General features: G+C 45.2%; 1 long non-coding RNA gene across 3 annotated transcripts in view; it reads left to right on the forward strand.

Moving 5' to 3' along the window:
* Gm19708 overlaps nucleotides 1–14,041 on the forward strand; it is a 72,563-nt gene that overhangs the window by 48,886 nt on the left and 9,636 nt on the right. The window contains exon 1 of one of the 3 annotated variants that reach the window (XR_001784009.2): nucleotides 8,244–8,505. The exons of the other annotated variants lie outside the window; for them this stretch is intronic. This is a non-coding gene — a long non-coding RNA (predicted gene, 19708). Of the gene's footprint in view, nucleotides 1–8,243; nucleotides 8,506–14,041 lie in introns of those variants that run through there. 3 annotated transcript variants of the gene reach the window in all.

Below are 14,041 nucleotides of genomic sequence, written 5' to 3' on the forward strand. Positions count from 1 at the left end.
ACTAGCCTGAAAATCCCCCACCGGGGTACTGGTTCATTATGTTTAAGAGCAACCCCAAGTGAGTCTCATGTTCTGCAGAGTTTGAGTACCATCAGCAAAGCCCATGCCAGAATCTGCAGATCAAAACGGCATGGTGATGGATTTGTAGTTCCTAGACAAGTGATTTATACTGCGAGTTTGTGTCAAGTCAAAGTGCCCTAGGACCTAAGCCACTTTATGGCTGTGTCCATCAATGCTTCTAAACAAAAAAGGTCCCCACCACCCCTAAGACTAGGACCTCCAGTGTAAGTGTGTGTGTGTGTGTGTGTGTGTGTGTGTGTGTGTGTGTGTGTGTAGACACCAAAATGTCTGGATTATATAGGGAAGAGCCTCTGGGAGAAGAGCAGTCCAGCCTCTGGGCTTGAAAGTTCAGGGTAGAGGGTATAGTATGCCAGGTAGGGACTGAGGGATGCTGGGAGAATCTGGAGGCCATGCCCACTTTAAGTCCATTAAATATTGTGAGGTCCCTTGTCTCTGTGCATCCTGACTGCAGCGTATGCAAGAGGAAGGCAGGCAGCAGGGCCCAGTGGGTCCCATGGAAGCACCCACACTCTTTCCATCAGCAAGGCTTCTGTGGCTACAGAGGTAGCTAGTTCACACTCATGACCTGGGGCCTAGATGTCCCATGGAGTGGGATCTCGAACTTGGTCCAGATTCAGCAGTTACAGCTATGCAAACCAGTATGAGACACGAGAAGAGGAGAGAGGTTTGGGAGCTGATTCCAGGGAATGATGAAGAGGCCTCTGGGGAGTTGATCTCAAAGGTGAAGAAGACCCGTGTCCTCTGGGCTCAGGTTAGGTAGATTCCTGGTCCTAGTGACCTAGTCTACCTTACTGTCCAGTGAGATTTCTATATCTTGGAAGGAGACAGCCCGGTTCTGCTTAGCAGTGTCATTCCTAAGTAATGTTTCCTTTAATAATTCACAATAGCAATAATTCCAGGTTCCCCTACTCCATGTGGTTTGGCAAATCTGGTAACACCACAGCACACCAGAGAGATTACCTTGGACTCTGAAGGCTTGCCCTCTCATGGTTAACGCTTTCCCAACTTCTCACTGCCACAGAAATGTAGGTGATTCTCCTTTCCACTTTATCTGCCCCAGGCTCCCCCACCCTCATCGCAGCCTTCTAGCGAAAGTGTTGAGGGACCAGATTTTCACCAACAGTTTGCTTTACGACAGGGCAGCCAGTTTATATGGTTCGAGCATAGCTTCTACGTTTGTAGAAGAAGCCTTACCATCCAGTGGTAGGTTCTAGGCTGAATTTCGCCAACACCCTCACAGCTCATTGCGGTGAGCAGGTTGCTGTGCTCACTATTCCACAACCTGCTCAGGGGCCTTCCCTGCTCTCCAGCCTTGACGGGCTCATTTGAAGGGACAGAGTCTCCCCTGAGAGGGAGGCCAGCGTTTGCACATGCTAAGAGCTCTACGTGATAGCATCCTCACCAGCTGTGCTCTGGGTGTCAGGGGAGGGAGTGTGTCCCCCTGTGCTGTGGGGAGTTGGAGAATTGTCTCTGCTGCATCATTGACTCTCCTGCCACCTGAGGGAGGAGCTTTCTTTCTCCCTTAAGAACAGAAGACCTGGAGTGACAGGCAGCAGAGCAGCAAGTCACTGTGAGAAACCCCCACTGCTTCTCTATACAAACATGGGGATGCGGTGTTGGCAGATGGATGGCTTGGATCCAGAAAGCTCAGGAGCAAACTCTACACTGACTTTCCTGGGATGGACAAACTGATGTGACCCAGGGGCCAATAAAGTCACTAAGGAGGAGGAGGGGTGTGTTGTTTCGCAAAGTCTCACATTTATGTGTCCAAAAGATACACCATCTTTTCAACATGCCAACCAAAGGTGGATAACTACCCTAAAGTATGCTCACAGCATCTTAAACTTTAATGTCTAAAGTACACTTCATCAGGAGTGCTGTTTGATAAATTCTGATCGAACGGGTCTGTGGTGAGGACTGGAGCCAGGGTCTCCATTTGGAAGAAGTGAGGCTGATGGTTCTACATGCCAGGGCCACACTGTGAGAGAACGCTCTGGCTACCCTTCACCAGCTGATAATCCTAAAGACGGGAGGGAAAAGACCGCCAACCTAAGTCATTGTGGCCGAATTAATCGAAGCAGGAAATCGATGGGAGCAAGCTTTTTAAATTCATGTACACAGGCTGCTTACCCTGAAGGTAGCGCTCAAGAGGTCAGCACGGAACGTGAGGAAAGACAAGGTTTTTAGCTCAGGGGTAGGGAGTTTCCAAATGGGGAATTTGTTGGGTAAAATCGGTGGGGTTACAGGAGCAGGAGGTAAGCACAGCAGGCTAGCATCGCAGCAACCTTTAGGAACAGAGGCGATTGCCATTCCTGGAACAGACAATACAGAGCTGTTGGTAGCTATGCCGAGGGAGAGCCCAGTCCTGGAGAAGCAGAGGTTTAATCATAAGCAGAGATGAACCTAGTTTGTCTTTACTATAAGATGGCTTTTAAGCCTAAGACGGTGCCAATGACTAGCTTTGGCAACCATGTGGTGGGTAAACTGAGGCAGGCAGCCGTTGGGGATCAGTGCTTAGAACCACTGACCAGGGTGGATCCAGATACCCACGGGGGTTGCAGTCAAAGGCAGCCAGTGATTAGAGAAGCAGACTATTTCTGAGGGAACAAAGCTTTATTTACCGGGGCTGGCACTCTCTGTGTGGCGGAAATTCTATGAGCTCTTTTAACTCCTTGGGGCCAGCAAGAAAGAGAAGGGAAGAGAGAAAAATTCACGTGCACACACACACACACACACACACACACACACACTGAATGGACAATATGCAAATACACATGCACACATACACACACAATACATGTATACAGACCTACAGACAGACAGACATATTCACACGTAGAATGGTTAGAACGAAGCTCCAGCAAGCAGACTCCAAGTCTTGCACACATACATGCATACAAACACACAATTGGTGGCTGGAAGGAGCAATGCTCCAGCCCCCACCCGCACAGACGTTACACATGCACACAGTCGATGGATGGGAGAGACAATGGTCTAGCCACTCGGTCTTTTATTCTTTCTTCCATCCCTTCTACATCCCAGCAAACCCTTTCAATCAGTATATAATTACCGTTTTAGTTTTCTTCTAGTAAATGATTATGAAAGAACAATGTGTTTTCTGGCACCTTTATAAGAAATAACACTGCACAATACAGGTAAAGAAAACAAAGCATTCTTTAAAATCCCGGGTACATTCATAATCAAGCGACTTGTTATAGATGAACAAAGTGTAGGCAAGCAAGCCAGTTTTCTCAGCCAGTTTCCCTCACTGGCAGGCAGCAATTTGCAGTTACAGAGAAAGAAGTAATTATTTTATTATTTACCTTTTAAAAACAATCTTTTAAGAACCTTAAAAGAACCACAAATCTAAACTTTTATATAAAAATCAGTCGTCTCTATATAAAATCTTCAAAATGTATATCTACTCATCAGCAATTCTTGACAAATTATATCAGGAAGCTGAGGGTAAAAATGGGTACAAGAAATCATTCATCACCAGGCCAGCCTCAGTGAGAGTCAGGTCAGCCAGTGCTGCCATTGATCTTGTTCCCTGACCATAAAGGGTCCCTAGCTTAACTAATGAGTGTGCCTTTCTGAACTTCATATTGTTCCCTAAGATCATCAGAGCCAGTAGTAAAAACATCTCACCCTAGCTTCACTAACAACTTCATTTTCCCAAATGTTTTCTAAGAGTGGCAGTCATTGCTAACAATCTCCATCTCTAAGTTCTTCTCCAGGCCGTGATAGAACCATAACCTGCTCCAGCAGCAATTCCTGAGAGATCAAGCATTAGTACTATGAGTGCCAGAGGTACTGCCCAGCAAGGGACTGGAAGCCTCTTTAAAGGTTTCATATAATTCTTAGATTACGAGGGATGTGAGGGCAGCAGGCAGAGCAGAACTCCTTAAAGCATGAAGTCCTCAGGACACATAGTCCTCGGGGCTGGGCCACACCAAGGCCCACCCATGTGGCTGTGATAACCCATGGACTGCAGCCCATGCATTCTAAAGCCAGTTGTCCTTGCTCCTCCTGAATGGACTTCTGCAAGATGGGGGTAAGATGGTTCTTCACAGCCCCTATATTTGCAAACAAAGGCAAAACATAGGTACCCAGCAGAAGACAGTGTTTAATTCCAGAGGCTATAAGGTGGCTAGCTGGAGGTAGACTGTGAACTCTGCATTAAGGAAGGGAAAGGAAGAGAAACAGAGTATGGACCACCTTAGGGTTAACAGCAATTGATGTTATCCTTGTTGGACATGCTCAGCAGCAGTAGGTATGAATGGAGTCCCTGCTGTAGAGCTCTCTCTCTCTCTCTCTTTCTCTCTCCCTCTCTCTCTCTCTCCCTTTCCTGAGGCACTTGGCTATTTCTGGCTCCTTAGTGTGGCTTGAGGACCAGGCTGTGACCTCCCTCATAAAGCTGCTAACAGTGACATTAGATGAGATTTGACCTTTTCATCATAGAATGAAAGGACGGGGCCATTTTTGAGAACAGGACAGGAGAATTCACGGGAGAGCCACTTTAGTGACTCTAACCAGTTTAGAGGAGCAGCTGGATGAATGTCCATCCACTCGTGCACGTTCCTTTTTGAAGCAAAAACAGAGCTTCCACCTCAAGAAAATAAGAGCACATTTATTCTGGAGCTAAATCTGAGAAAGCATGGCCCAAGAACATGGAACTAGGTTACCCCCAAATCCCACGTTCGAACACAGAAGTAGTTTCATTAAGGGTTTAAAGGAACAGTACAGAGAAAGGTACTTTCGATCAGAAAGGCGGGTTACAGCAGAAAGGAGGAAGAAACGTCTGTTGTGGGCCTCCGGCGCTCCCTAATAATAATCTTAGCTTTTGAGTTGGTGGAAGCCATTCGTCTACCGAGGTAATACATTCCAATGACAAACCAAGGCCTCTAGGTCAGGTCCAGTGGAGGCAGTATATGGCTCTTCAGAGGACTAAAGACGATCTGGCTCTGGACTTGCAGCATTCCAAACTCCAGAGCTGCTAGCGAAGTCCAAATCAGTCAGCCTTGCAGGTTTGGTTTGAAGATACAGCAGGAAAAAAAAAAAAAAAAAAAAAAAAAAAAAAAAAAAAAAAAACCCTGGGAACAGTTGTTCCAAGCATCCAAAGCAAAGTGTGTCTTCTTGGGCTTCCATCCGTTGCTGCAGTAGAGTCTAGATCCACAGCCGATGCTATCTGATCCTTGACTCACATACAGGTCTCCATGTCCCTCTGCAGAGCAGTGGCCACCAGGGATGATGGTTAGAGTGTCCAAAGCAAATAACACAAGACTGCCCACCCAGAACCCCAGAGGAGACGGAAGTCTCAGAGGTTACCAAGAGTTTTAGCAGGAAACATGAAGGAATAGACTCGAGTTAACAAGAATAGATCAAAGGAATGGACGAAAGGTGTTGGTGGAATACCGTGTTTCTACCTTTGTAGGAAGTTAATGGCGGAGAGTGGACTGAGCAGAGGACAGGGAGGGCTTCCACGGTCCAGACCTGCTGGTTTATACTCTCTTCTTGTGCCTGGAAAACTCAGTCTGAAGGCTTTTCAAGAAACCTCTTAGCAATTTAAGGGTTCTAAGCGTTGCACGGCTCACTAACTACCACACTCACTAACTACCACACTCACTAACTACCACACTCACTAACTACCACACTCACTAACTACCACACTCACTAACTACCACACTCACTAACTACCACACAACTGCTGAATTAGGTGTAGGTAACACATGGAGAATATACCACCCCGAATACCATTATGAGATATTGATTATTTTGGGTTAAAGACTCTTGACGGTTGGCAGATTTAAGAAGGGGCTTCCCCCATCTGTCTTCCTAAAAGGGTATGAAAGTTCCCTCCTGTGTCAGGAAGAGCGGTGTTCTAAAAACCAGAGCTGGTGTTGCAGGAGGGTAAGGGCTGCAGAACCCCGTGTCAGGATTAACCCAGGACAGAGGGAGTTGGCAGAGAGTGGGCAAACCTCCCCCACCTGGGCTTCCTTTCACTAAAAGGAAGTTCGCAAAACCACGGTGCTCAGCTGTTATGTAAGTGCCCTGTAAAGGGTCACCATCCTTGTGATCCAGGGCTTTGAAGTTTTCCCCTCAGCTCACTAACTGGCTTCTAGTCTCAGGAGGCTTTCCCTTAACACAGTTTCTATTTCTGACCAACTGACCCCGGTGAAATCCTTTGTCCGGGGACACAGCAATCTGGACTGGGGTGCTCTCGGTATCCAGTATTTAGCATCTCTTTCTCTTTATCTCTTTATTTCTTATTTTGGACCTGAGCCTGAAGCCTACTCTAAACCCACTTTCTCTGAAACTCTGGGCTTTCTCACCATTTCTCCGAAGACCCGCCCTTTCCTCACCTGCTGGCTGAGCTCTGTGCCGACTTTGAACGGCTTTCTGTATTCTCCTTCTTCTTGGCAGCTGCCGACATTTATAGTTTGCCTGCCTTTGGTTTTTCTTTCAAACTCAAATAAAATGATCCCGTGCTTCCCTCTGAGTCAGCTTTTAAACTCTTTTATAAATGTGCCCAAGAACTCACAAGAGGCACTGCTCGCTTCCTTGGTAACAATGAGGGAGTTGAGACCAAGAGAAATCTGTATGCCGGCCATTGTTAAAGGAACCCACAGTAAGCTGCCTTCGCCTAAGCACCTTTCTCTGGACACACTAGGTACTTTACTGGTCGCGTCAAACTTGGTGAATAAGCCTTTGCCACTAACTACTTCTTTTGTCTACATTTTTTGTTATGAGGGGCCCTGTGTGCAAATAAAAGAAGTTAACAACTTATCTCGAGTTTTCTTCTTTTCTCCTGTCAGTGTTTTGTCTATCCTAGCTGAGGATGTGGGAAGACTCTCACCTCCCCTACACAGGCAGTGAAAGAGACACCTAAGGCCAGAGGACCAAGGCTGGCCAGAGGGCCACTGCTGGCCAAAGGACCACCGATGAGAACACAAACAATGGCAGTGCGTCAGAGCAAGTCAGCTGACTTCACTCACTTGCAGTGAAGAAGGTGAACTGACTTTAAATCGAGAGACAAGCAAATGAAAAATTGGGGGGTATTTGAAATGTTAGTTAAGAATAGAATCACCCCTCCATATTTCTGGTAGGTAGTACAGTAAGTTATTCTCTGTGACTTATCCCACAGGGTCGCTGCTACCCTCTCCCTGCTTTGCAGTTCTAGAGGCTGAGCCCAGTGTCACCTGAATGTTCGGCAAATTCTCTATTGAGCTACACCCCTTGTCCTATTTATTTATTTATTTATTTTTAAATGTCGAGACAGGGCTTCACTAAATTACCCAGGCTGGTCTTCAACACAACCTGTAGCCCAAGGTAGTTCTTCAATTTGCAATCCTCCTGCCTCAGCTTTCGAATTAGCTAGAATTTATAGGCCCGAGCCACCTGGCCCAGCTACTAATCTTTATAAAACTAACACTACCCCTGTGCCTGGTAACTGATATCTGATAGTCTATATCAAATGGTTTGGCCAATGCATTTCATACGCAGTGAAGTTGACTACTTATTAAGTTGCCACCTAAATTATTCAAGATGATTATTAGATGTTACAATTCCTTAAAGGTACATTCATTGGGGTGGGGGGTGGGGTCACTTGCCACACCCTCTGTTAACCTTTTGAGCCATGCCCACATCTGCATGGGAGAGGGTTCTGTGCTAGGCTTTCTGAGATGGCGCTCCCTGTGGGTGAAGATGCAACCCCTCTTGCTTACAGGCTGGCTTCTCTTCCTCTGCATGGTACAGAGATCTCAGAATGTGAGGCAGACCCAGAAGTCCCAACCCACACCAGTAGGGAATGCGAATCCCAGCAAGGAAACACAGTCACCCAGTACGGAATCTTCTAAGAAAATCACTTTGCATGCTCACTGTCATGGAAGGTTCTCCTTCCAAAGAGTAACTTTCCCTTCCTCGTCCCCCTCACCGCCATCTCTCTTCAGCCTGAATTTTATGACTATTCAGACAACACTAGGAATTAGACTCATTAATCATTTATTTTGGGAAGAGAGTTAAAAGAGCCTTGTGGCCCACCTGTGGCAGTTGAGCCTCTCTGAGTTCTCTCTGTCAATCACAGAGCTGGGGCCCCAGTCCTGGCTGCTTTCCAGCTTGGTTGTTATATTTAGCCTGACTCAAAGTTCTCCCCAGCAGTTGAGCCCAAGGCCACGTTTTCATTTCCCGGAGCTCGCATGTGGGCTGACCCATTTCCTTGGGGGCCTATCTTATGAACCTGGCTCTGGCATTGCTCTGTAAGGGAATTTCAGAGAGCAGGGTCATTTGATCCCGGGGGACTCTCCTCCAGACCATCTATAGAATGGATTAGTTGATGGACACCAGTCATGAAGAAGCTGATCTCTGAGAGATGAGTATGAAAATGCACATTGCTGGTATCCAGCATCTTCCGGCCTCAGGGCGATGGTAAGCTGAGGCATTTCTTCAGTAGTGTGCAGCCTGCAGGTGTTGTCAGATTTGGACAAGATTTAGTAAGAGAGATGACCTATCGGGAAGGAGCTGGCATGGGGAAGGGAGGGCTTGAGATGGCAAAAGCATTCAAGGGTCTGGTGTGGATGCAGATTCTACACTCTTCCCTGATGCCACACTGACCTGGAATCAGGGGAACTCATACCTCAGGAGAGGCATAATTATCTGAAATCATTTCCATTCATGGTAAGGAGGCAGGATGGAAAGGCAGGGGAAATTATGGGGAGACAGGAAGAGTCTCTTGGAGCCCCTCACCAGCTGGGAATCAAGAATCGCAGCACAATTACTGACAACTGCTGTGAAGGCTGCCGACACAAAGTCTGGTTTTGTTTTTTGTTTTTTGTTTTTTGTTTTTTTTAATTTATATAAGATATTTTCAAAAAAGAATGTTAAAATAGCAGTGAGCTAAGCACAAGGCTAGCTGATATGACCTTTCTCCTTTCTCTGTCATAAACCTTCAGTTTTCTCAGAATCTCATCAAAAACCCCATTTACAGTAAAAGATGTATCCCAATCCCCTTGTGACACCCTTGTGGTGCATGGTCGTATTTTTATCAGATTGCAGTTCATCCTCACACCCCTGGGCCATCCAATCTCTTATCAGAAATTGGAGGAAGGAGCACAAGTTTCTTAATAACTCTTTAGTGGTAAGTTCAATACCTATAAAAGCAGTGGGTTAGCCCTTGTTAAGACACTGAAATGAACCTGCCCTGTGAAACCTACAGCCCTGGTCGTAAGTGGGCCTGCCCCTCCCCTGTGCCTCAGTCTAGTTCGTCCTGAAATTCTTTTCTGCGGTGACCATAAGGACCTTACATAACTGGAGGCCCTTAAGAGCTCATGGGAAGTCCCCAGGCTGCTGGTGGCACTTCTGAGTTTGTCCCCTGTTCTCTTACCACAAACAGGGAGGAAACCAAGCTGTTTCTTGCTTTCATGGAAAAAGCTGCTAGTTTCTTCTTCCAAAGTTAACATGTTCTGAATGCTTGGTTTTTAAGACCAAATGCATTGGCAAAACTCAGTCTTGTCGAAAATCACTCATTAAAAAAACAAAAAACAAACAAAAAAAACCCCCAAAAAAACCCCAAGCCCCTCCCACCTTGGCTTTGTGGAAACTATTAAATTTAAATTTACTAAATGCAACTTCATGTCGGCCATCAGATGAAAGGATCATCTTACTTTTTAAAAGTCAAAATGATGCTCTTTACACTTGTGTGTGTGTGTGTGTGTGTGTGAGAGAGAGAGAGAGAGAGAGAGAGACAGAGACAGAGACAGAGACAGAGACAGAGATTAACATGTAACACATAACACTCACCTCCCTGCCAAATTTTTCTAGAAAATCTCTGATTTCTGAGGAGGTCACTTCTTTCCAGTGATTTTCCTTCTTCCTCGAAGTACAATGTAAAGTTTGGAGGTAAATACAGTCTCTTGCATGGCAACTCCAGAAGTGCTGAGCAGAAGCAAAGGTCAGACACTTGCATGCACCGTCATCCAAACTCAGGAATGGGAAGTGAGGGCAAACCATCGCCCAGAAAGTATCAGTGGTCCAACGCACCGTTGAACATGTGCGTTCAGTAACTGAGCAAACAGAAAAATCCCACAGCTGGGTATCAAGTCTGCTTTATCTTTCTGTTTGTGTCATTCAAGAATGTTTTTAATCACAGTGTTTAACACTCAGTGATAACAAACTCTATCATCTAATGTATTCAGGATCACTGGATGTCAGGCAAAACTGCAATAATTATTCTGATGATTTTAGTCTTTGGACACTTTCAGTAAGTAAATACTTTCATGACACGTGAGTGATCAGTCTGGAAGTAAATGAAGAGGTTAAGTTTCCTTATCTCGAAGTCTTCCTCAATCTTTCCATGGAACAGGTTACCTCTGATCACTTTAGGCAGACTGTTTTGCTGAGGGCTATCTTGCCATTCTGCCCCCAAGGAAAGCACATGGGTGCTTGGTTCAGTGATGTCCTACTGGGATACTACAGTGCTTCACAATGACAGCCTCACTCCCTACACACTGTAGAATCTTTGGGAATCTTAGAATTGAACACAATCAAGCCAAACTTGTTTGTGATAGGCAATTAGTCAGTTAATGAAGCTCAACTCTTGGGTGTGTCTGTGGTGTTTTCCCAGAGCCAACGAGCTCCTACGTTCTGACCTAGTCAAAAGTTGAATTTTTGGTGACCTGAATATCATTATTCGGACATGAGTTAGAAGAAGCGTGACAATTTGGACGTGTCCCCAGAGCCATGTCTTATCCTGTCCACTTCCTATGTGCTACGTCTCTCTGCTTCCTGTCCACTTAGAAGAAAAAAAAATGGCTTCCCAAATGCTCTCATTACCATGATGTTCTGCCCAAGCAATGGTGGGCTAAACCCCTGAAAATCATGAGCCATGGTGAGTCTATCTTATCTTCCCTTAAGCTATTTTTGTAAGGTATTTTGGTCGTAGTAATTAAAAAGCAATTAACGATCTCATAAAACACACTAAAGGCAGTTGTCATCGTGAATAAGGGCCATTGTAGTTGAAATAAAAATAAATGCAACTTCCCATCAGCCATCTCGCCTTTAAAAGGAAAAATTATGCTCTTCACACTTGTGTGTGTATGTGGGTGTGTGTTTAACATATAACATGTAACACTCACCTCTCTGCAAAAATTTTCTAGAAAATGCTTGACCTCTGAGGACGGTTTTCACCTTCTTGTCTCTAATTTGGAAGAGTCTCCAAGGTGGGAAACAATCTTGAAGTTACCTAAAAGGTATTTTTCTAAGTCAACAAATGACCCCAAACAGACTCCTACCCTATACATGTACCGGTCATTTACCCTGCAGGCATCACTCTGTTAAATGCTGCTGTGTGAGGAGGTCAGGTGGGCATCTCTGATCAATGCCAAATGAGCTGAGCTGTAATTGGCACATTCCACAGCTCAGTATCAACTGTGTCCCCTGTGCTCAACTCTCTTTCACAGCCTGTTTCTTCTTGTTGCTTCTGCGTCTTTGTCAAGAAGTGTCCTTAGTCCCTGCACAGTGACATAAGGTCAGAGTCCAGGCTGAGTCTACTAATAATAGCTGATTCTGCACTGTGGTGATGTAGAGAATTTGAAAGTGGGTGAGTTGCAGCCACTGTCCCACAGTGTGGGGTCTGCATGACACACCGTGAAGGGTAGCACACACTCACAGTCCTAACTAACATTGTGGGGCTTACTTCTGCTTTATTCACTCTTCTCACACACTGGAATTGACCTCCTTAGCCATTCTCATTGTTTCTGAAGCAGGTCCAGTCCCTATTACACTAGATTAAGAACATGGAGATTTCTGATCTTAATTAGTTTTAAGAACAGAACAGAACAAAACCCTCTAGTTCATCATTCATATCACTAGCAGCATACCCCAAAGCAACTAAAAACCTTTATCAATTCCTTATTATCTATCCATAAGAAACAAAGTCTACCCTTAGTCTGGCTTTCATCATCTAGCTTCAACCTACAACCGCCCTCCCCCAGTGCTAGGGATTAAATTTAGGACCATATATATAGTAGGCATGCACTCTACTTCTGAGCTATAGTCCTAGCCTTCAACTTATTATTTTTTCAATTTTTATTTATTCTTTGACAATTTCACATATGTCCATTGCTGCTTTATTATATCCATCCCAACTTCATAGTCCAGTCTCCCAGAGACCCTCACCATGTCCCCTTCCCACCTTCATACTGTTGCCACTCCTCTTCCTCTTCCTCTTCCTCTTCCTCCGCCTCCTCCTCCGCTCTAAGTGTGACAGCCATGGCACCGGAAACAGCACCTCATAACTCCTCTCCTCATGTCCCAGTTCTCACGTTCTCTCTTCTCCTGTGATGTTCCTCGGTCCTTGGGCCAATCAGCATAGACAACCATCTAGGGCTGAGTACTCAGATATCAGTTATTGTTAGCACTCTGGCCAGCTATGAGTCTCCATATTAACCACTATCAACTGCAAAAGAAACTTCTCTGACCAAGTGAGAGCAACACGAATCCGAGTATAAACATATTTAGAAGGCAGTTTGATAAGGTGCCCATTTAGGAGAACAACTGCACTAGGTTCCCTTCTAGGGCCTCTCACCTCCCTCTTTATGGGCCTTTGAGCAGGTTTGCAGTAGCAGGATTCTCTCTTGTGGAGCAGGCCTCAAATGGACTCAGAATGCAGTTGGTTACGGCCATAGCAGTCATGCCATTATTGCATACTTGTCCTGGTAGGTTAGTATTGTTATCATGTGTGGTACAGTGGCAGTTAAGACAATTCATATCTTTTCTCCACACAACAGCCTACATAGCATCTTCCACACTATGATTTCCCAGTCGGTTCCAGCTTGATTTCTATACGTCCTGCAACCAACATGTGATGCATCTTCTGCTTACTCTATTTTTTTTTTTCCGAGACAGGGTTTCTCTGGATAGCCCTGGAACTCACTTTGTAGACAGGCTGGCCTCCAACTCAGAAATCTGCCTACCTCTGCCTCCCAAGTGCTGGGATTAAAGGCGTGCGCCACCACGCCCGGCTTACTCTATTTTTTAAAAAACTCATTTTGCGTATGGCTTCTCTCAACATATGGTTCTCATCCAAATAGGGTGTACATTTTATATATTCTTGTGTATTCACTTATTTATTTATCATACTTATTATTGGTTATTTACTATATTTATTATTAGACATATAGTTATCACTATATAAAAGATTATTTATAGCATTTATTTTCCTAGCAAAAAGAACATTGTCTGTCCTTTGATGTGTTATGTTCTCAAGCTTTGTGATCCTTTGGGTACAAAATGTTACCCTTAGATGTAGCCATTGACTATGACAGTTAATTAAGTACTGATGTCCTCAAAAGCCATTTGGAAAGATGGTAATCTTGGGCCTGCTGCACGCACACTAATCCCCAGGGCTGTGGCAGAGTACAGTGTCATTTAATTCAGTTTGACTAGCAGTGGCTTTGTTTAGACATCTGCTCTTCTCCAGCAACCAAAGGTAACTGATATCTGTGTGCTAGTACGTGCCCAGACGGGCATCCAGTTCCAAACAGTCAACTAAAATTATCATTCTCAAGCCATCTATTTGAATCTGACATTTGCTCATTTCTTATCTTCAAAATGCTCTGGAGAAATGAAGAAACTGCTCACCGATATCCTAGGACCTGTTCTCCACATGGTTTCTTAGAAAACGCACATTTAGGGCTTGGGAGCATTCAGAACCGCAGCATGGCTGGGCAGCCAGGTATTCTGGAGGAAGGGAAGGCTGGAGGCTAGAATGTTCATCCTCCATGGAGAAGGCCTCAGGAGAGTGCACAGGCTTCGGCTCCTGGTTCTCTTGCCTGTCTTGCTCTCCGTTGGTCCTTCTCCCGTCTAACTTTACTCCTCATTTCATTAAGAGCTGCTCCTGCTGCACAGCTTCACCTTGCTCTATGCAGACCACACCACCTCTCCTTTTCCTAGTTGCCCCTGAGTT

Source organism: Mus musculus, chromosome 3, assembly GCF_000001635.26.
Source record: "Mus musculus strain C57BL/6J chromosome 3, GRCm38.p6 C57BL/6J".
NCBI classification, from domain to species: Eukaryota; Metazoa; Chordata; class Mammalia; order Rodentia; family Muridae; genus Mus; species Mus musculus.